This window comes from Stenella coeruleoalba (assembly GCF_951394435.1).
Source record: "Stenella coeruleoalba genome assembly, chromosome: 2".
NCBI classification, from domain to species: Eukaryota; Metazoa; Chordata; class Mammalia; order Artiodactyla; family Delphinidae; genus Stenella; species Stenella coeruleoalba.
This window is the reverse complement of record NC_137147.1, coordinates 170,174,039-170,194,341: the sequence shown is the minus strand read 5'-3', so window position 1 is coordinate 170,194,341 and position 20,303 is coordinate 170,174,039. Positions and strand designations below refer to the sequence as shown.

The following is a 20,303-nucleotide window of genomic DNA, read 5'->3' as shown; positions in this document are numbered from 1 at the left end:
AGTCTCACCATGTGAATATAGCAACGATATAATTAAGTATGTGAAACAATATAACGTTTCACTGTGAAGTTTGACAGAATTTTTAACACACTGGAACTTACGCCTCCAGCTGTATTTGGATGTGTTCATTCTGTCATTTTTTTTAAACAATCCAATCACCGAGTCCCATCTAGGCAGTTATAGAGGTGGTCTTTGGTATATTGTCACCATCATTAACTATGCCAATGGAAATTATCAATGAATGAACATGGATTGGGGCTAAGCTCTTTGCTGAGGTTGCCAAACCTTCAGAACCCTGACTGCAGAGTTCATGGTTGAATGCATCTTCCTGATACAAAGGACTCAGCTAAAGCTGCACCCTGAGCATATAGTTACTCATTAGTTATGCATATAATTAAACAATAGCCCATTTGTATCATCAATCTACAAATCTGCAAAGCTGAGGGCCAAGGAGTGAATGAAGTGTCATTGTGATGCAGTTATAGGTAGAATTTGCTATCTCTTTTCCAATTTAAAAATCCTGTGCTAAAATGGACAGTTTAAAAAATGATAAAGCTGTTGGGTGCTTCTGAATCTCTTTCCTTGCTCTTGAATTGTTGCATTTAGATCTTAACTCTTTACTTTTCCTTCTTAGTCCTAGACATCTTAGAGATTCTACTGATATAGAATATATCAGTATTCTTCGGATATATTTAATGTGAAGAATAGGGGAAATAGTAGTTGTGTACCTTTATTTGGCTCAGATGCCCTCAGTGTGGTGGCAGCTGTGACCCATTTCTGAATGTAGTGTTTTCCTTGTTTCTAATGACAATCTTTCCAGGGCATGAAGAAGATTAAAATTGAAATCCCCATGGGTTATTAACGAAAAGACTTTAATTTAGAAATTCTCAAAACTGCCTGTCTCCTTCATTTATAAGTCAAAATGGTAGTTAACTTTTCAGAAGTGAGTAGCATCTGCTGTGTTTCCATATATTGGGAGAGAGTCAGCCTAGCCTAAGTGGGAGATTTCTTCTGGTTCTAGGTCAGTGGTTTCCAAAGGGTGGCCCCAGACCAGCAGAATCAGTACAACCTGGAGCCTGTTGCAAATGCAGATGCTCACGTTTTACCCAAAAACTACTGAATGAGGAACTTTGAGAGTGAGGCCCAGTAATCGCCAGATCACAGGTGATTCTGATGCCACTGAAGTTTGAGACCACTGCTCTGAGTCTAGAGTGAGAACAAGTGCTTGTAATCGAATCCTGCTATGAGAGCAGTGAACTCACTTTCCCTTCTTGTACTGGAGTATGTCCAGGTTTGACCAATGCAAAGTAGTAGTAGTTAATGAATGGAACATAAAGGATTACTTTTCTTTTAAAGTGGTTTGTGGTTTTGGGGGGGCACAACTCCTTGGCCTAGGTTAATGGTGTCAGTAATCACTTAACTGTTTACAGTTAGACAATGATGTCAACAAATTGACTGGTTAGTAGCCAGTATTCTGGAGAGATGCCTAAATGTGGGCACATCCCACAGCTAATTCCCCGAGCATGACCAAGGGCACAGCAGCGATAAAGAACAAAATCTTTTTTTTTTTTAATTGAAGTATGGTTGCTGTACAATATTTTGTAAGTTACAGGTGTACTATATAGTGGTTCGCAATTTTTAGAGGTTATACTCCATTTATAGTCATTATAAAATATTGGCTATACTCCCTGTGTTGTACAATATATCCTTATTTTATTTGTAGCTTATTTTATACATAATAGTTTGTGCCTCCTAATCCCCTACCCCTATATTGCCCCTCCCCACTCCCCTCTCTCCACTGGTGACCACTAGTTTGTTCTTTATATCTGTGAGTCTGCTTCTTTTTTGTTATATTCACTACTTTGTTGTATTTTTTAGATTCCACATATAAGTGATACCATACAGTATTTGTCTTTCTCTGTCCGACTTATTTCACTTAGCATAATGCCCTCCATGTCCATCCATGTTGCTGCAAATGGCAACATTTCATTTTTTTTTATGACTGAGTAGTATTCTATTGTGTGTATCTATCTTATCTATCTATCTATCTATATATATATATCTCACATCTTTTTTTATCCATTCATGTGTTCTGTTGATGGACACTTAGGTGGCTTCCATACCTTGGCTACTGTAAATAATGCTGCTACAACACTGGGGTGCATGTATCTTTTCGAAATAGTGTTTTTGTTTTTTTCAGAAGTGGAATTGCTGAGTCATATCATAGTTCTAGTCTTAGGTTTTTGAGAAACCTCCATACTGTTTTCCACAGTAGTTGTACCAATTTACATTCCCACTAACAGTGTGTGAGGGTTCTCTTTTCTCCACCTCCTCACCAACACGTGTTATTTCTGTTCTTTTTGATGATAGCCATTCTGACAGGTGACAAACAACCAGATCTTGTCGGGCAAATTACTTCTTTCTTTTTTAAAAAAAAAATTTATTTATTTATTTGGTTACGTCAGGTCTTAGTTGTGGCTTGCCAGCTCCTTAGTTGCGGCACATGGCCTCCTTAGTTGCAGCTTGCCAGCTCCTTAGTTATGGCATGCGAACTCTTAGTTGCAGCACGTATGTGGGGTCTAGTCCCCAGACCAGGGATTGAACCCAGGCCCCCAGCATTGGGAACGCAGAGTCTCAACCACTGTGCCACCAGGGAAGTCCCTCTTTTTTTTTAAGTTTAATAATATATTTTTTCCTTGCAAATTATTTATTTATTTATGGCTGTGTTCGGTCTTCGTTGATGCGCACAGGCTTTCTCTAGTTGCGGCGAGCAGGGGCTACTCTTCGTTGCTGAATGCAGGCTTCTCATCGCGGTGGCTTCTCCTGTTGCGGAGCGTGGGCTCTAGGCGCGTGGGCTTCAGTAGTTGTGGCACACGAGCTCAGTAGTTGTGGCTCACGGGCTCCAGAGTGCAGGCTCAGTAGTTGTGGCGCACAGACTTAGTTGCTCTGCAGCATGTGGGATCTTCCTGGACCAGGGCTCGAACCCATGTCCTTTGCATTGGCTGGCGGATTCTTAACTGCTCTGCCACCAGAGAAGTCCCACAAATTATTTCTTGAACTGCAGTAAACTCGATACTGCAGATAGAAGTAGTTTAGCTCTTGAATCAACCAATCTCTGTCCTTTCTATATTTTTCTGACACAGTCTCCCTGGCTCTCGCTTTAAACATATGTCCATGCTGGCATTTTACGGTGGTTCCTATAACATTATGACAAGAACTTTGCATCAAAAAGATAAGTGCTGGCGTCAGCTACTTAACAGATCTTCCTGGGCCTTCACTTTAGGAAGAGTCAGAAGAGTGTTTTACCCAGCCTGACCAGAAAAGAGTCTTTCCCCCTTCATGAGCTTTCTTTTATTAGTGAGATGGGCAATTGCCAAGGAAAAGGTTGGCTCCAGGATATTCAGCCCCTGCCCACCTGCCCTTGGTCTCTCCCTGTGCTGGGGGCACAGCTGCCACCACCTGGCCCCAATGGCAGCCTCTTCATGTGGGAATTGCTGTTCTTTCTCAGGAAATGTCACCTTTCCTCTTAATTTCCCTGTTGTCACTAAGAGACCAGGGACCTCAAATCAAATCAATTTGAAAAAGGTAGCAATTAGCATGCATCAAATAAGACCAAGGAGTAATTACTCCCTGCATGAACGGGTTAAAAAACAGTCACACTGGTCACATATTTATGTCCTGCCATTTGTCAGGGACTTTCAAGCCTCTACTAATGTTACTTTAAAAATGTCTAAATGGAGATACTATTCCCAGCCTACCCTGAACTTGAGCCTGTAGCTGAGAAAAGGTCTCCCCAGTCTCCCAGAACAAGCAGACAGTTATTAATGGAGATGCTCTCCCAGCTCATGTACGTACTAACATCTGTTAAAATTGCATTTGTACAGGGTTGCGTGAATGATTGATATAAGAACATACCACTTTGGCTAAACACAGCTCTTACGATTTCATGATGCTGTTTCCCAGAGTTCTAGGTTATAACAACCTGACCTTGAAAGTTACAAGTGAAAGCAATCTGCTCTCATCCTGAGCTGAATGTACAGAAGAGGTTTTCCATTGGAACAATCTTCCATTTAAAGAGGGTGGGGTCTCTGACAGTGGAGGGGGTCAGACTCTCTGGCTGGGACTCCTTCGGGGCCTCCTGAGGCAGCTGTAGCCTGGACAAGTGTGGCTTTTCAGAGACAGGGTGTTATACTCAGAGAAATTTTCTCTCCTAATCTGGGGTTCATAGCTTTACTGCCTGGGTAGGGCAACTGCAGAAAAGCAGACACTGACCGTCCTGCTTGTGAGTCTCCCCAAAGGGCATTCTTAATGCTCTTGAACTTCCATTCATTGGTCTTGAACTTACAGACACTTGAACTTACATTCAAATATAAACCAGCAGCTCAAAGTATCAGAGCTGGGTCAAGCCTCAGCTGTTGCCGAATCCACATCTTTCCTGCCTTTATTTTTTCCGGTCCCGTCTCTGCATCCCTGTTTACTCCATAGTCTGTTTTACTCTGTTTTTGTGTTAGGGAATCTTACTAGGACTTCTAGACAAATTGAACATTGTTGTAGAGTGAGGTGTCCCTTGGCTTAACAACTTTCTTTCTCCTCTGTCTACCTTCTTAGAAGAATAATTTGGAGAGTGAGGGAGCAGAGAAGGTTTCTAGGGTTTTGTTGTATTATTAGAATAGAATCATTATTTTGTAACCTTCTTGCTCCTAACGACAGGCATCCTCCCCTGTGGATAAAGAGGTTGCTGTGTCTGTGGGATTTGGTAAAAGGAAGGGCCCGCTAGGGGGCGCTGAGAGCCTCAGAATAGTTCACCTTTGTGCAAAGAGAAGGCGGGCTGCCGGCCCTGGTGCTGGGAGGCTTCTAACTCCAGAGGCTCTGGAACTGTTCTGGGAAGGCCTTCATCTGTCTATTAATGGATTTGACAGAGAAGAGGGCTGCCAGCTTCCAGGTGGGAGGGTGTGGAGGGGGGTCAGGGAGAAGGGAAGGGAGGAGGGGTGGGAAGGATGCTTTTTGTAGGACTGGGGAGTTCCAGAGACATTGGGATATGGTGTTTTTGTGGACCATATGGTGTGGCGGGGGAACAGGGAAAGAACCAGCTTTGGGCTGAATTAGGGAACCAGGATGTTCCAGGTACAGGAGGTCTCAGACATCCTGGGGGCCTGGCTGTCTGGGTCTCCCCAGGGTCCTTCCAAGCTCCTGTGTCAACCTGCAACCTCCATCATTTTTCTGTTGCTTTAGAGTCACAACCTGCCTTGCTCACGTCCTCCTTCTGGAAAATAACAATGACCCGTTTTGACTTCCGTACCTGCCCAACGGAGGTGAAGATGGAGAAGGTCACTCTTTTTATAACTTCCAGCCCTTGAGAATCACACGTAGTTATGATGGACAATTTTGAGCCACAAGATGAAGAAAAAAGAAGGAAATTTTTTCTATTTGAAAATGTTTGAGACTCATAATAATTGCTCTTACTCTGTGGTAGGAACAGTTGTTAGCATTTAAGAAGGATAATGCCATTTAATCCTTGCAGCAACCAGATGAAGGAGTATTATAGTCATTCCTATTTACAAAGGTAAAGTGACTCACTCAGAGTCACACTACCAGCAGGCAGTGGAGCCAAAATTATGACCCCAGACAGTCTGACTTTGGAGCCTACCCTTAAGTAACTTATTGAAAATCAAAGTCAGTTCAGTGATGGAACTGGAATTTGAATTTAGAACCTTCATCTTCAAATCCTCTTGTACTGTATCCATCACCATTCCTCAAATGTTTTGGCTTCAGAACCCCTTTACACTCTAATTACTGAAGATTTTAAAGAGTAATTGTTTCTGTAGGTTATATTAATCACCATTTACTGTACTAGAAATTACAACAGAAATTCAATTATTTATTGGTTCATTAAAAAATAACAGTAATAAACCCATTCATGTGTATAAATAACACATTTTTACCAAAATAACTAGTTTCCAAAGTAATTTAAAAATTAGAAATAATTTTAAATAATAATAAAAAATTTGTAACTATGTGAGGTGATGGATGTTAACTAAACTTATTGTGGTGAGCATTTTGATATATATAGATATCTCAGGTCATTATGTTGTACACCTAAAACTAATATAAAGTTCCATGCCAGTTATATTTATATTAAAAAAATCGTGAGAAGAAAATTTCAATTTTCTACTCAATGTAAACGTAATATTATTTGATATAGAAAACTTAATACAGAAAAGCACAGAGAAAAGAAAAAACCAAAAATCCCTTGAAATCCCACCACCTAAAAGAGAACCACTCTGAATATTTTTTGTATGTTGTTCTAGCCTCCTGGAAAGACTATGAATTCCAGACATTGTGTCTTCCGGACACTAAAAATAGTAAACTTAAATCACAACAGTTAAAGAATTTATACAAAATCAGAGTAGGATATCTCAAGGCTGAGCTAAGACCTAGAGGGGAAAGTGAGTGACTTTTGACCTCATATTTCTGTATATACAGGTTGGAATCATAGCCCCACCATTGACTATCCAAGTGACCCTGGAATTGGGCAGGTTACCTAAATTTCCAGCCTCAGGTTTCATTTCTACAGGGGAGATAATAATAGTACCTTCAAAGAATTATAGTGATGATTAAATGAGGAATGTATACAAATGCCTAGAATAGTATCTGGAATGTAAGTATTCAAAATGTTAGTATTATCACCATGTTAAATGATTCCTGGCACCCTATATATTCCCTATTAAATCATATGCTCATTTTGGCTTTAATATTTGTTGTATGTTGGTATGTTTAATCTTAAATAATAAGGCAATTCTGGAGACAGAGATAATACGCATCCTGGTATAATATGTAATTCCAGAAGATCATGATGTCTATTCTAAGTATTATCATTTGCAGTTTTCTTTCCATACCAGAGTCTCTGATAAAGACATAGATGTTTTGGATCCCCAGGTTAGGCAGAAAAAGATCTGTGTTTCTCCTGTAAGTAATCTGTTATATAGAGGTGAGGTTAGAATACATGATCTCTGTGTGAGGAAGGGGTGGGTACTTATTACTCCATGTCCATTAAACGGACAAGTTAATGGTGCACAGTCTAGCTTTACGAGCAGCCTCCTTCACAGTCTGGAGGCTGGAAATCCTCTAAGGGTGGGCAACAAGAGGCAGAGGCCAGGAGGACACCACTGTGGAGAAGCAGTCTTCTCTTTGTAATGGACAATGCTGGGGGAGTGGACCACTTTTCATAAACAACTGTACGCCTTGACAGGCTGGTGAAGATTCCCACTTGTAACCTGCCAGCAAGATGAGGAAAAAGCAAAAATGTTTCCCAAGGATAAATTAATCTACCTAGTAGGTCAAGTAACCATGTATTTTTGGCACCAGTGTACAGATGAATGTAATGGATCTAGTAATTTTGAAAGAATTCCCAAATTATATTTCATTGTTAGCAAGCCAGTTTCTCCCCGTTACTGCACCGTGGTAGAGTCTATCATTGCCCCCAGAACTTTTCTCCTCTCTCTGTTCACTCCTTTTGCCCTGTGGCTTTGCAGTTTCTCCCACCAAAGGGGCAGAGTGTATTTCCCAAACCTATGACCTTGTGTTTAGCCACATGACTTGCCTTGGGCAAAAGAATAAGGTGCAAGTAAAAGGGTGCAAGTTCTGTACCTAGGTCTTAAGAAGACTTGGGTGTTTTCACTTGCTCTCTTGTGATTCGACCATTTCCATGAGAACATGGCTCAGGCAGGCCCTCTGGTCTGAGAAGGAGAGTGAGAGACACATAGATCAGCCAACATCCAGCATGCCCACAAACATGTGAGCTAAATAAATGCTCACAAGTTAGATGCCCCTAAGATACACGGTTGTTTGTTACGTAGCAATAGCTAACTGATACACTCACCCATCATGAGGCTGGAGTAAGGAAGCAGGCAGGTATGATAGTAAGAGAAAAGCCTGTTCCCTCCATTGGTTAAATGTGGGGAGTCAGGGAAGTAAGATGGGGAGGTCAATGTCAAGCTTCTTATTTTCTCCTTGTTCTTGAGTATCAGGGTTTGGAAAGGCAAGGAACATCCTGTGGGTTTTGGAAAACCTGAGAACATCAGGACTCAGTGGCCAATTTTCCTGGGTATAGCATGAGGGAGTCTGTCATACAGGACACCAGGGAGCCATCATCCAGCTTTGGCAGAGGGAGGTGTCTGGGCCAGTGGCCATGGCACGTGGTGCTCCTGGCTCTCCCAGTCTTCGTAAGTGTTTGACAGGAATCTGGAACTTAACTGCATGCCCCAGCAAGGGGCTGAAGAGGTCAGTGGGCTGATGGAAGACAGGTTAGAACAGAGAAACCAGAGAACATGTGGAATTTGTGACCAGAGTCAAATAGCTGGGACCGTGGTGCTAGTATTCCCTCCCTCCTTAAAATAAAGCTAGATGCCAGCAGCTCCCCCTCCCCCGGTGGTCCCCTCAGAGGGCCCAGTGGCTCTGCAGACCTGTGACCACTCAGATGCCATCTTGGGGAGAAATGGGGTGGGAGGCAATGCAGGGGAGAAATTTGCCACCTTGAGCCTGAAAGATTCCAAAAGATGATCCTAAAGATGCTGGATCACCCTCAAAGGAATATCAAACCACAGTGGCAAAGCTTAAGTTTTCTCCTTGCTACTCTGGGTATTGTGGAGAGTGCTCTTAAGAACTTTAAGTCAGGGAATTCCCTGTCATCCAGTGGTTAGGGTCTGTGCTTTCACTGCTGAGGGCTCAAGTTCGATCCCTGGTCGGGGAACTGAGATTCCACAAGGCGTGAGGGCAGCCAAAAAAAAAAAAAAAAAAAAAAAAAGTTTAAGCCATACGTCAACTATATTTCAGTTTAAAAACGAAAAGAAAAAAAAAAAAGTTTAAACCAATTTCTGAGCGTAGTTTATTCTTCCTTAGAACTCCCTTCTTTGTAATACTGTTTTCTCCAAATGGTAACACATGGAGGGTTTTAGTTTGCAAAGCAAGCCTAAAATACCATAACCCATCCAAGACTTCAGCATGCAAACATTTGCTCACCGCTACCAGTTAAAACGTATTCCTTCAGCTGTTGGCTGTCAGCAACTCTTTGCAGGCTGGTTTAAGTTGGACAGGACCGATTGTAATGGAGGGCTGAGTGGTATCACCCATATGCTGTGTAACCAAAATTGCATTTTCACGGCAGAGAGAACAGGAAAGGGATTCCAAGTGGATTTCGAATCAGTTCCTGATTCTCAAGCCAATGTCCTATATCCAGTTTCCCCTCCCTCGTTTTACATTTCAACAAAAGGCAGCAGCGCCTTATGATCCCAGAGTTTATTTGGCCAGTGTCATCTGAGAATGCGGCCGGGTGATTTGTGGTGGGAGAGATGTGTTAACTGGGCCCAAAGTGCTATCCAATATCCCAGACGTAAACCGCTTCCTGCGGGGTTGAAAAAGGGGCTGAGGCTTTTGGAAAGTTTACCTTTCATTTTCTGAGGCTTTCCAATTTCTTGGTCGCAGCTGGATGAGCTCTCAGGGCAGAGGAGATAGCCTGGGAAAGAAAAGGGGTGGCCAGTCCAGCTGGGGGCAGTGGGAGTGGGAGCCTTCCCGGGATAGTGTGCCCCTGCCTGGCTCCCAGCTCTGGGGTAGGTCACGGGGCCCAGGTCTCAGCCCAAGACGGGGGAGGAATTCCTGGGCTGATTGGATTCTCCAGGAAGAGCCTTGCACAGCAAAAGGACCTTTCAGCTCCTATATATTTTATCTCCCCAGCCAAGCACCCTTTCACGAGTATTTATTAAGGACGCCCTTGTGTGGCAGACACCAAGCCACACAAGACACTCAGGAGCTGTTTGCATTATTTCCTTGGAATTTGTTTTCCAGGCAAAACCAGACGTTGGAGACAAGAGCAGTGATCCCTGCTTCCTTCCCCAGTGCTTCTTGACTTATGATCAGCTCTTGTTCGAAAATGCTTAATTTGGGGTTTACGTGTGATGGACAGAGTTCTTGGGACTTGCTCCAAATCAAGTTGAGAGGGGAAGGACTTTGTGAGAAATGCAGCTTCTGCTTTGGAGGCTCCCCCTGGGCAGCTGGGAAGGTGCTCTCATTGGCAGGCAGGACTCTCCCCGACTGGGAGGGGTGGGGCTGCAAGGGATTCTCCGGAGGCAGCACTGGGTGAATTGCAGGGAGGAGGTCCTGCACAGCCATTGCGTGCCTGCAGATTTTTCTCCCTGAACTGCAGCCTCCCCATCTGTTCTAGCCTCTAATTACAAGCGCAAGGAATAGCTAATTTGCAGCGGCATCATAAAAAGGGGAAATATAAGTGATTTAAGAGCTGCTGTATGCTATGTTGTTCATGTTTTACACACTCCAGGCAGAGAGAAATTGTGCTCTCCCTGGCTTAAGAGAGTTCCCTCACACCAGCCAGTTTCTGATTTGACTGGACTGTGGGAGAATTTCTATGAAGGTACCAAGGAAGAGGAGCTGGGCCCCAGGACACGCCCCATGATATTCTGCTCAGTAGAGGAGGCCAGCCACTGTGGTTACTGCTCAAGGCCAGTCGTCTGCCATGATTTCCGGATTATTTGAACTCCTTGGGGAAATATATTATGTAGACATAGTGCCGTGAGTCTAACTAGGATCACTGTAAATTATTTTCTTTCAACTGTGCCAGTGATGAAATAAGGAGGGTTTCTCATAAATCATCTTAGTAAGGAGATGTAGAAAGTTACGTGCGCACACAAAGCCGTAGATTCGATCCCCTTTTCTTTCCTCGTCTTCCCCCTACCCCTCGTCCTCCTCTATCTTCTGTCTCTAGCACTAGAAGACCTTGGAAATCACCTGGAGTGGTATCCACATGGGAGAAAGGAAAGAACAAATGGTTTGGAGTCAAGGGCTGTTGTGCTCCTGGCACCCAGTGGTTATGGAAAACAGGGCGGGCGACAAACTCGCTGAGCCCCGCTTCTCTTAGGTGTGGATGGGGATGAGCAGCATCTGCCCTGCCCCCCAGGTCTCTGTAAGCATCCCGTGAATCCCAAGGTGACAGGGCTTGGTAAACCAGAAAGCACTTGCAGGCGCGTGTGCCAGCCCTTTGATCACATCGGTGAGGCAGTCAGTCCCCTGCAGTGCTCAGACGAGAGCCTCACTCTTGCACCTGGTCCCAGGTCTCACCACCTCACTCAGGATGTAGCAGACACCCTCATGGCACCCAGAATGGTGCTGACTCCTGGGGGAGGGGGCTTCGTGTGTAGGGGAACAGGCTCTGGTGGAGGCCACCAAAAAGAAGACGCTGTTTATGATTACAGCGTTACTGAGACCTGTATTCAAAATCAACATTGCCAGGAACTTATTAAAAACTTAGGGCAAATCACTTTGCTTCCCTGGTCCTCAGTTATTCTCTGCTGTCAAATGAGAAGTTTGAACAAGGTGGTCTCTAGGAATTCTTCAAACTTTAAAACTCTATTGTTATAATCTTACTGAACTTAATTAGGGCAACAGTCTTTGATTTAGTAACTGTAGATCTGAAACACACATTTGCTCTGGGACCCTTTGATTACTCTAAGCATATTATGGATGCCATTTCCATCTTTAATGGTGGTTTATGTGCAATGAGGAAGATAATACGTAAAAATTCTTTCTGAAAAGTAAAAACACTGAAATATCAATGGATAATTCATAAAGATGTGCTCTAAGAGTATTTGGGAGGTGCTAGGAAAAAATTATTTTGACAGCTGTTAAAGGGGTAAGGAAGACTTTATTCAGGACTATTGCAATAGAGGAGAAAGATTGGGCTTAACTCCCAATACAGTAAAGACTGCTGGGGAGTTACAGTTACGTAGCAGATTGAGTGGGTCAATGGATCACTTGAGAGGACATGAATCAAGGGTGGGGGGTTTTTGCTAAACTTACTTAGGACTTTTGCTACAACTAGACTAGGCTCAAGTTTGGACAAGGAAAGAATCTTTGTCAGTGGGAAGAAATAATCTAATTTCTAGGACAGCATTATCTTTTTTTAGGTGAATTTTTCATATAATTATCGAATAATAAGTTCTCCATAGTTGTTTTACAAATAAATTAAATGATGGAGGAAGGGACGAGGGTTTAGTGGAAGGATAGGTTCCTCTTTGGTTAATGAGACACAATCCTCAGATCACCAGTTTGATGAGCACTCATATTTGCAGGTGGCTTGGAATCTTGGATTACATGACTTGGGGTGAAACTACATCTGAATCAACCCCCTAGACCAGGCCAAACCCTACACTTCTATGAAAAGTAGCTGCCATTACATAATGTTTACTATGTAAAGACAACTGCCAGAATATTTATTGTTTTGCTCACGATTCCACCGTTTTGTAGGGGAAGAAAGTTTGAATAACCCTGTGAAATGTTGACTGGTGTTCAGAAAGTGCTAAGTGAATATCACAGTGTAGACACATATCACACTGTCTACACTGCATGCTTCTAAACCCTGCTCTCTTCATCACTGCTCCATCCCCGTGTATACTTAGGATCCTTGGTTTGGGGAGTTCAGTGATAACTGCCTATGAAACAGTTCAAAAAGGGGAACATGTTTTCTTGGACTTTAATCCACTCTTTTATTTTATTTTATTATTATTATTATTTTTTGTGGTATGCGGGCCTCTCACTATTGTGGCCTCTCCCATTGCGGAGCATAGGCTCCGGACGCGCAGGCTCAGCGGCCATGGCTCACGGGCCCAACTGCTCTGCGGCATGTGGGATCCTCCCAGACCGGGGCACGAACCTGCGTCCCCTGCACCGGCAGGCGGACTCTCAACCACTGCGTCATCAGGGAAGCCCCACTACTTTAATTCAAGATTTGAAAATGCAGACAATTTCGTGAGAAAGATTTTGAGCTTAGGGGTCAGTAAAGCAGATATCTGTTATTTCCTGTGCCCTCCATCCAGGCCTCTGGCTCCAGGGGCTTGGGTCGGGCTGGTTTGGGATTCAATAAGGATGAGAAGGCAGGCACACTGGCTCTGCCTTCCAGGAATTTCTGTTTAATATGGGAACACTGCTCTGAGAGGCACCGAATCATGGGGCTCACAAGTGGGTGAAAGAGCATTTAGAACAGAAGAAAGGTCGGCACAAATGGAAAGAAGTCAGAACACAAATCACCAATGGTCAAAGTCTAAGAAACATTATGAAAAATGTCCATTTCCCTTCGGCATTCTCAGGGTTGCAAAGCCTTCTGGAAGCAAAACAGAAAAATGGCAGAACAAAAGAAACAGCATCTTTCTGAAAAGGAAAAAATGTTGCCCAACACCTGCAAATATAGAGGATGAAGAAAAGAAGACCAGAGAGCCTTTTACTTCTCATTTATATGTGTGAGTAAAAGTAGGTCTCCCACCTTTTCCTTGTTTTCCTCGAAAGAAGGCAGTTTCCAAATTGTATTCACAGATTGACTTTGCTGCAGAGATGAGCTTCATTTTATTCCATCGAAAAATAATTCTTTTCAGTTATAACCCTATTTGAAAACAATGTATTTTTAGCCATTGAACAGAGCTTTTGGAGCCGTGATCAAGTGGAGCGGTCTGCCAGTTTTGACAATTGTATTTTCTTGTATTCGGGCTCAGAGTGAAAGGGCCTCCTTAAGCTGTAAATGATGGGAGAAAAATAAGCTGATTGCTCTGATCCACAATCAGAGTAACTCCAAGAGAGGGTTCTCTGCTTAATCTGGACATGATTAATTCAGCTAATGTGGATTTTTTAAATGGCTAAAAATAAACTGTGTCCCAGTTGGTTCCACCTAAACCATCCTCAGTTCCTGTTCCTCTCCGTGGATGTGGATGGTAAAGTGGGGACTTCTAGAATTCTGACCTAGCATTTCTATAACACCTCAGTGAATTGGAGGAGCTTTTTGGATAATTAGCATGCAAATGTGCATTTCCATGCAGGATTGGAGACAAGCTCTCACTCTCCTACTGAGGGACTGATTTTGTTAGAGGGCCCGAGAAGGTGTGTTTTTCATTAAGACATGCGTGACTATCAACGCAAGGGGTAAATTCCATCTTGGCTGTAATTGGGAGGGAACCTTATGAGAAATGAGCTCTTGCCCCACAGCAAGTCAAAATATCTGTGCTCTGTATTGGTCTAACATAGACTGGCTGGAAGATGTGGGCTTCTCAAGGAATGTTCGTCTGGGGCAATTCCTGCTTTTCATGTGTTTAAAATATTGTTGTAAAGGAATTTTAAAAAACCTTCAGTGATTATCCGCAAAATAACTGTACTAGGGGACTTTATTAAATCATACAATCTTACTTCATTTATTATTTCTAAATATGGTTCCCATGGGAGCGAGGGAATCAGGCCTTTGTTCTGTCTTCTTTTCGTACCTGGAAGGAGGTTCACTGGAGACAGGTCTGTCTAGGTTTTCTCTGGCAACATTCTCTTCTGTAAACAGTTCTGCTTGGAGCTTCTAAAATGTATATCTTTAAGACCAGATTTCCAAGCTGTTTGGTTTTTGTTTGTGGGAAGATATATTTCCTGTCGGGGGGATATTCTGTGGCTGGGATGACACATCCTGTCGTACCTGAATAAGACTGAATAGGGAGGATTTAGCCTCTTAGGCATCAAGGTAGAAGCTAGAAGCTTCTGGGCCCTCTTTTAGCAAGAAAGTGGCTGCCTGAAATTGAGCTCCCTGCCTTTGGAGCAAGGGAAAGCTGCATTGGCTCCAGGTTGGGGAAAAGGCTTTGTCCTTGAGTGGGTATCCTTGGCGGGGGTGGGGGGGAAGAGGATGAAAATGTACCACTTCTTAGCATCCAGGATGACAGGTACATCATTTTTTAAAAAGCCTATAAGGGGACAACCTGCTAAGAGTGATTAGTTACCTCTGGTTGTGGGACTGTGGCTGACAGTTGCTTCTTTATATATTTGTCCACATTTTAAAAGTTCTCTACAATGAGAAGGTATTACTCTCAGAATCCTAAAACAGTAATTATTTTTAAAGCTCCCCATCCTGGAGGAGGTCAGGAGGTATGATGGAGCTGGTAATTGCAGGAAGGCACCAAGGCAGGAGTGCAGCCCCGTTTGGGCTGGACCCTGCCCTTGACTCCCCATACACTGACACTGCAGCATCCAGGGATGGGGCTGTCTGCTCCCCACCAAGCAAATCTCCCATCCTCTGCAAGGTGGTCAGAAGGCCACCTCTGCTCCCCAGCCTCACCTCACAGGGCTGCGGGGCCCTCCTTTTCTGAGAGCTGCCCTTGACTGGGGTACCAGCTTCTAGCACATTGATTTATAGAGCTATTTGGTGTCAGGTAATTGCCCATCAATATCCTATTTATCACCCAGCTTGTCACAGGTTGTGGCTGCTATTCCATAAAGCCAAGGCCTTTGAGAAGGGGCCAGTGACTCAAAGCACAGGAAGAGGACTTAGGAAATGTAACACTTTCAAGTTCTTTTCTCCCCCCTTTGCTTCTTCCTGCTCAGCGCTCCCTTGAACAGGGGGAGGGACAGCGGCTGCATCCAGGGCAGGGAGCTGCAGATCCTAGCGGGACTTCTGGATGCCACACTGCCGGCTGCTGGGAGGATCTCTCTTGTCCCCGCCCTGCTCCCCAATATCCTTCCTAAATAAGTGTGTTCTGTGTTGGGGAAGTAGGAACAAAATCTGCATAGACTGGAAAGAAAGATATCAAAGCACAAATACTCTGGTTGATTAAAAAAAATGCTTTCTTCTTTGCAATAGTTTCCACACTGTCTAGAATGAGCGCATATCACTTAAAAAATTTATTTATTGAGTTTTGGCTGTGTTGGGTCTTCCTTGCTGCGCGCGGGCTTTCTCTAGTTGCGGTGAGCAGGGTCTACTCTTCGTTGCGGTGTGCGGGCTTCTCATTGTGGTGGCTTCTCTTGTTGTAGAGCATGGGCTCTAGGTGCGTGGGCTTCAGTAGTTGTGGCGCGCAGGCTCAGTAGTTGTGGCTAGTCGGCTCTAGGGTGCAGGCTCAGTGGTTGTGGTACACGGGCTTAGTTGCCCCGCGGCATGTGGGATCTTCCTGGACCAGGCCTCAAACCCATGTCCCCTGCATTGACAGGCAGATTCTTAACCACTGTGCCACCAGGGAAGCCCCGAGCGCATATCTCTTAAAAACAAAATGATACATTTTGTATGTATTCACCAATACTTGAAATTCCACAATTAAAGAGTCATTCATTTAGCTTCAAGTTTTTTATGCTTTTAAAATGCAGATTCTCTAGAAGACGTCTTTTACAGCCTGGCTGAGGAGTTCATTGTTCTAGAAAGAAGGCTTTGGAATTGATGGGCAAGCTCTGTTGAGGGGTGAGGGGTGGGGGGCTAGGAGAAAAGAGTGGAAGGAAACCAGCTTTGCCCACCACAGGGTTTGCCAGGGGTGCACCTGGGAATCAAGTACAAATGTGAGGACGCGCCCCCTTTTGCAAGGCTGAATTCCTGGGAAGCCCGGCTGTTGTCTGGAGCCCTAGAGATCAGGAAACACTGGACTTTCTGGCCAACCCCCCTTGCCCTCGAGCTTCAAGGGTTCTGTCAAGGTTCTCACCCTCTCCTGGTCCTTACTCTGCAGGGGGCGAAAAAAGGAAGCCAGAGTCTCCAGGTGTTTGACAACAGAGAGTCCCAGCTCCTGACCCTGATTAAAAGTGATTTTTCTTTTAAGAAAAAAGACACCTTTTGTCATACTCTTGAGGCTGTCAGAAGCCATCTGAGCAGATTTTGCTAGTCTCATTTTTAGATGCAAAAGCAAGAGGGCATACCTGTCCTCACCCCAGCTCACCCTTACAAGCCTCCTTGAGGAGAGGAAGGAGGATTTCCGGTTGGTCTGGGAGGTGGTTTGATGGACTGTTCTCGTTATATCCAGGGCAGCCCTCACTGAATGAAAGGAGGCTGTGAATTGTTTCTGTCCACACATTCCCCTTTATGTTGTTTATGTCTGAAAATCTGGGTCCCAGGGCATGGCACAAATGAGCCGAGGAGGGTTAACGTTTATCAGGTGCTTCCTCTGTGCCAGGCACTCTTTTAACTGCTTTACGTTTATTCATCCATTTAATTCTCTCTGCAACCCAGTGAGAAGGGAACCATTGTCATTGCCATTTTCCAGGCAAAGAAACTGGGGGCCAGGAAGTCACTTGCCTGAGACCACTCAGTCAGTGGGTAGCAGGGCCAGGATACAAACCTGGGTGTTCGCTGATGGCCTTCAGTTATGACCACGACATACAATGTCTCCCACCATGGTGTCTGGAGGTGGTCATTTCAAATTTTGCTTACATCTGTGTGTAGAAGTCTTAAAAAATAATTATAATGGAATACCTTTCCAGGCATTATGCTAATTATAATGTGCTAACAATTTACATCTGTAATTAGGAGACTGGGGAGTGAGGGATTCTGTTGCTTGAGAAGGTAAGGTACAAATATGACTCCCTGTGGAAACTATATTCCCAAATTGCAAGAATAAAAATAGCATACCAATGAATACTGGTGCCCAATGGAAGCCCGTCATCTAAATATTTTCAACGTCTAAGGATTTTAGTGATTAAATATCCCAGTGGCATGAATCTATAAAGACAAGAAAGTGGGCAAACCCACTTAAGTCAGCCCAATTCAGCGCAAGGGAGGAAAAAGTGTTTTTCACTACCTTCCTAGGTTTTCTGGCTGGGACCCTATAAATTGGACTGACAAAATTCAGATTAACAAAGGAAAGACATACACGTTTATTTATTTACTTATTTATTTTGTTTTTTATTTATTTATTTTTTTTGTGTTTCTTGGAATACTTTATTCTGACACCTCCAGTTACTGTGACAACTATGTAAATCTTAATTGATAATTACATTGAAATACTTGCTAATATTTTAATTCTAATACAATGAAATTATATTTTAGTACAAAAATAAGTATGGACAAATTTTTAAAATTTAAAACAAAAGCAGACTACTGATGCAGAATTGAGTGGAGATGGCAAAACTAATACTATGATCAGAATAGAAAAGAAGAGACTGGAAGAAAAATATTTTAAACTTTACTGTGAATGACAATTGCAATTTACCACAGAATAAAACAGAGAAGATTTCTGTTTTGTTAAAAAAAAAAACACAAACATTAGAGACATTTATAGCAAATATGATGAATTTGATAAGAAGTTCCTTCTCAACAGTCAAAAAATAATCGACTAGGAGATTGGTTCCAGATGGCAGAGTAGAAGGACGTGCTCTCACTCCGTCTTGTGACAGCACTGGAATCACAACTAACTGCTGAACAATCATCAAAAGAAAGACACTGGAACACACCAAAAAAGCTTCCCCACACCCAAAGACAAAGGAGAAGCCACAATGAGATGGTAGGAGGGGTGCAATCACAATAAAATCAAATACCATAACTGCTGGGTGGGTGACTCACAAACTGGAGAACACTTATACCACAGAAGTCCACCCACTGGAGTGAAGGTTCTGAGCCCCACATCAGGCTTCCCAACCTGGGGGTCCAGCAACAGGAGGAGAAATTCCTAGAGAATCAGACTTTGAAGTCTAGCAGGATTTGATTGCAGGACTTCGACAGGACCAGGGGAAACAGAGACTCCACTCTTGGAGGGCGCACACAAAGTAGTGTGCGTATCGGTACCCAGGGGAAGGAGCAGTGACCCATAGGAGACTGAACCAGACCTACCTGCTAGTGTTGGAGGGTCTCCTGCAGAGGTGGGGGGTGGCTGTGTCTCACCATGACACTGGCAGCAGAAGTTCTGTGAAGTACTCCTTGGCATGAGTCTTCCCAGAGTCCATCATTAGCCCCACCAAAGAGCATGGGTAGGCTCCAGTGTTGGGTCACCTCAGGCCAAACAACCAACAGGGAGGGAACCCAGCCCCACCCATCAGCAGACAAGCAGATTAAAGTTTTACTGAGCTCTGCCCACCAGAGCAACAACCAGCTTTACCCATCACCAGTCCCTCCCATCAGGAAACTTGCACAAGCCTCTTAGATAGCCTCATCCACCAGAAGGCAGACAGCAGAAGCAAGAACTACAATCCTGCAGACTGTGGAACAAAAAACCACATTCACAGAAATATAGACAAGATGAAAAGGCAGAGGGCTATGTACCAGAAAAAGGAACAAGATAAAACCCCAGAAAAACAACTAAATGAAGTGGAGATAGGCAGCCTTCCAGAAAAAGAATTCAGAATAATGATAGTGAAGATGATCCGGGACCTCGGAAAAAGAACGGAGGCAAAGATCGAGAAGATGCAAGAAATGTTTAACACAGACCTAGAAGAATTAAAGAACAAACAAACAGAGATGAACAATACAATAACTGAAATGAAAACTACACTAGAAGGAATCAGTAGCAGAATAACTGAGGCAGAAGAATGGATAAGTGACCCGGAAGACAGAATGGTGGAATTCACTGCTGTGGAACAGAATAAAGAAAAAAGAATGAAAATAAATGAAGACAGCCTAAGAGACCTCTGGGACAACATTAAACACAACAACATTCACATTATAGGGGCCTCAGAAGGAGAAGAGAGACAGAAAGGAGCTGAGAAAATATTTGAAGAGATTATAGTCAAAAACTTCCCTAACATGGGAGAGGAAATAGCCACCCAAGTCCAGGAAGTGCAGAGTCCCATACAGGATGAAGCCAAGGAGAAACATGCCAAGACACATAGTAATCAAAATGGCAAAAATTAAAGACAAAGAAAAATTATTGAAAGCAGCAAGGGAAAAACGACAACATACAAGGGAATTCCCATAGGGTAACAGCTGATTTCTCAGCAGAACCTCTACAAGCCAGAAGGGAGTGGCATGGTATATTTAAAGTGATGAAAGGGAAGAACCTACAACCAAGATTACTCTACCTGTCAAGGATCTCATTCAGATTCGACGGAGAAATCAAAAGCTTTACAGACAAGCAAAAGCTAAGAAAATTCAGCACCACCAAACCAGCTCTACAACAATGCTAAAGGAACTACTCTAAGTGGTAAACACAAGAGAAGAAAAAGACCTACAAAAGCAAACCCATAACAATTAAGAAAATGGTCATAGGAACATACATATCTATAATTACCTTAAACGTGAATGGATTGAATGCGCCAACCAAAAGACACAGGCTTGCTGAATGGATACACAAACAAGACCCGTATATATGCTGTCTACAAAAGACCCACTTCAGACCTAGGGACACATACAGACTGAAAGTGAGGGAATGGAAAAAGATATTCCATGCAAAGGGAAATCAAAAGAAAGCTGGAGTAGCAATACTCATATCAGATAAAATAGACTTGAAAATAAAGAATGTTACAAGAGACAAGGAAGGACACTACATAATGATTAAGGGATCAATCCAAGAAGAAGATATAGCAATTATAAATATATA

At 43.3% G+C, this 20,303-nt stretch overlaps 1 protein-coding gene across 19 annotated transcripts in view; it reads left to right on the top strand.

The window, feature by feature from the left end:
- Positions 1-20,303, top strand: part of PIP4K2A (phosphatidylinositol-5-phosphate 4-kinase type 2 alpha) — a 485,936-nt gene that overhangs the window by 22,664 nt on the left and 442,969 nt on the right. For 11 of the 19 annotated variants that reach the window (XM_079913295.1, XM_079913290.1, XM_079913310.1 and 8 more), the window contains exon 2: positions 13,152-13,301. The exons of the other annotated variants lie outside the window; for them this stretch is intronic. The gene's annotated coding sequence lies outside the window, so the exon portion shown is untranslated. The remainder of the gene's footprint in view (positions 1-13,151; positions 13,302-20,303) is intronic. 19 annotated transcript variants of the gene reach the window in all.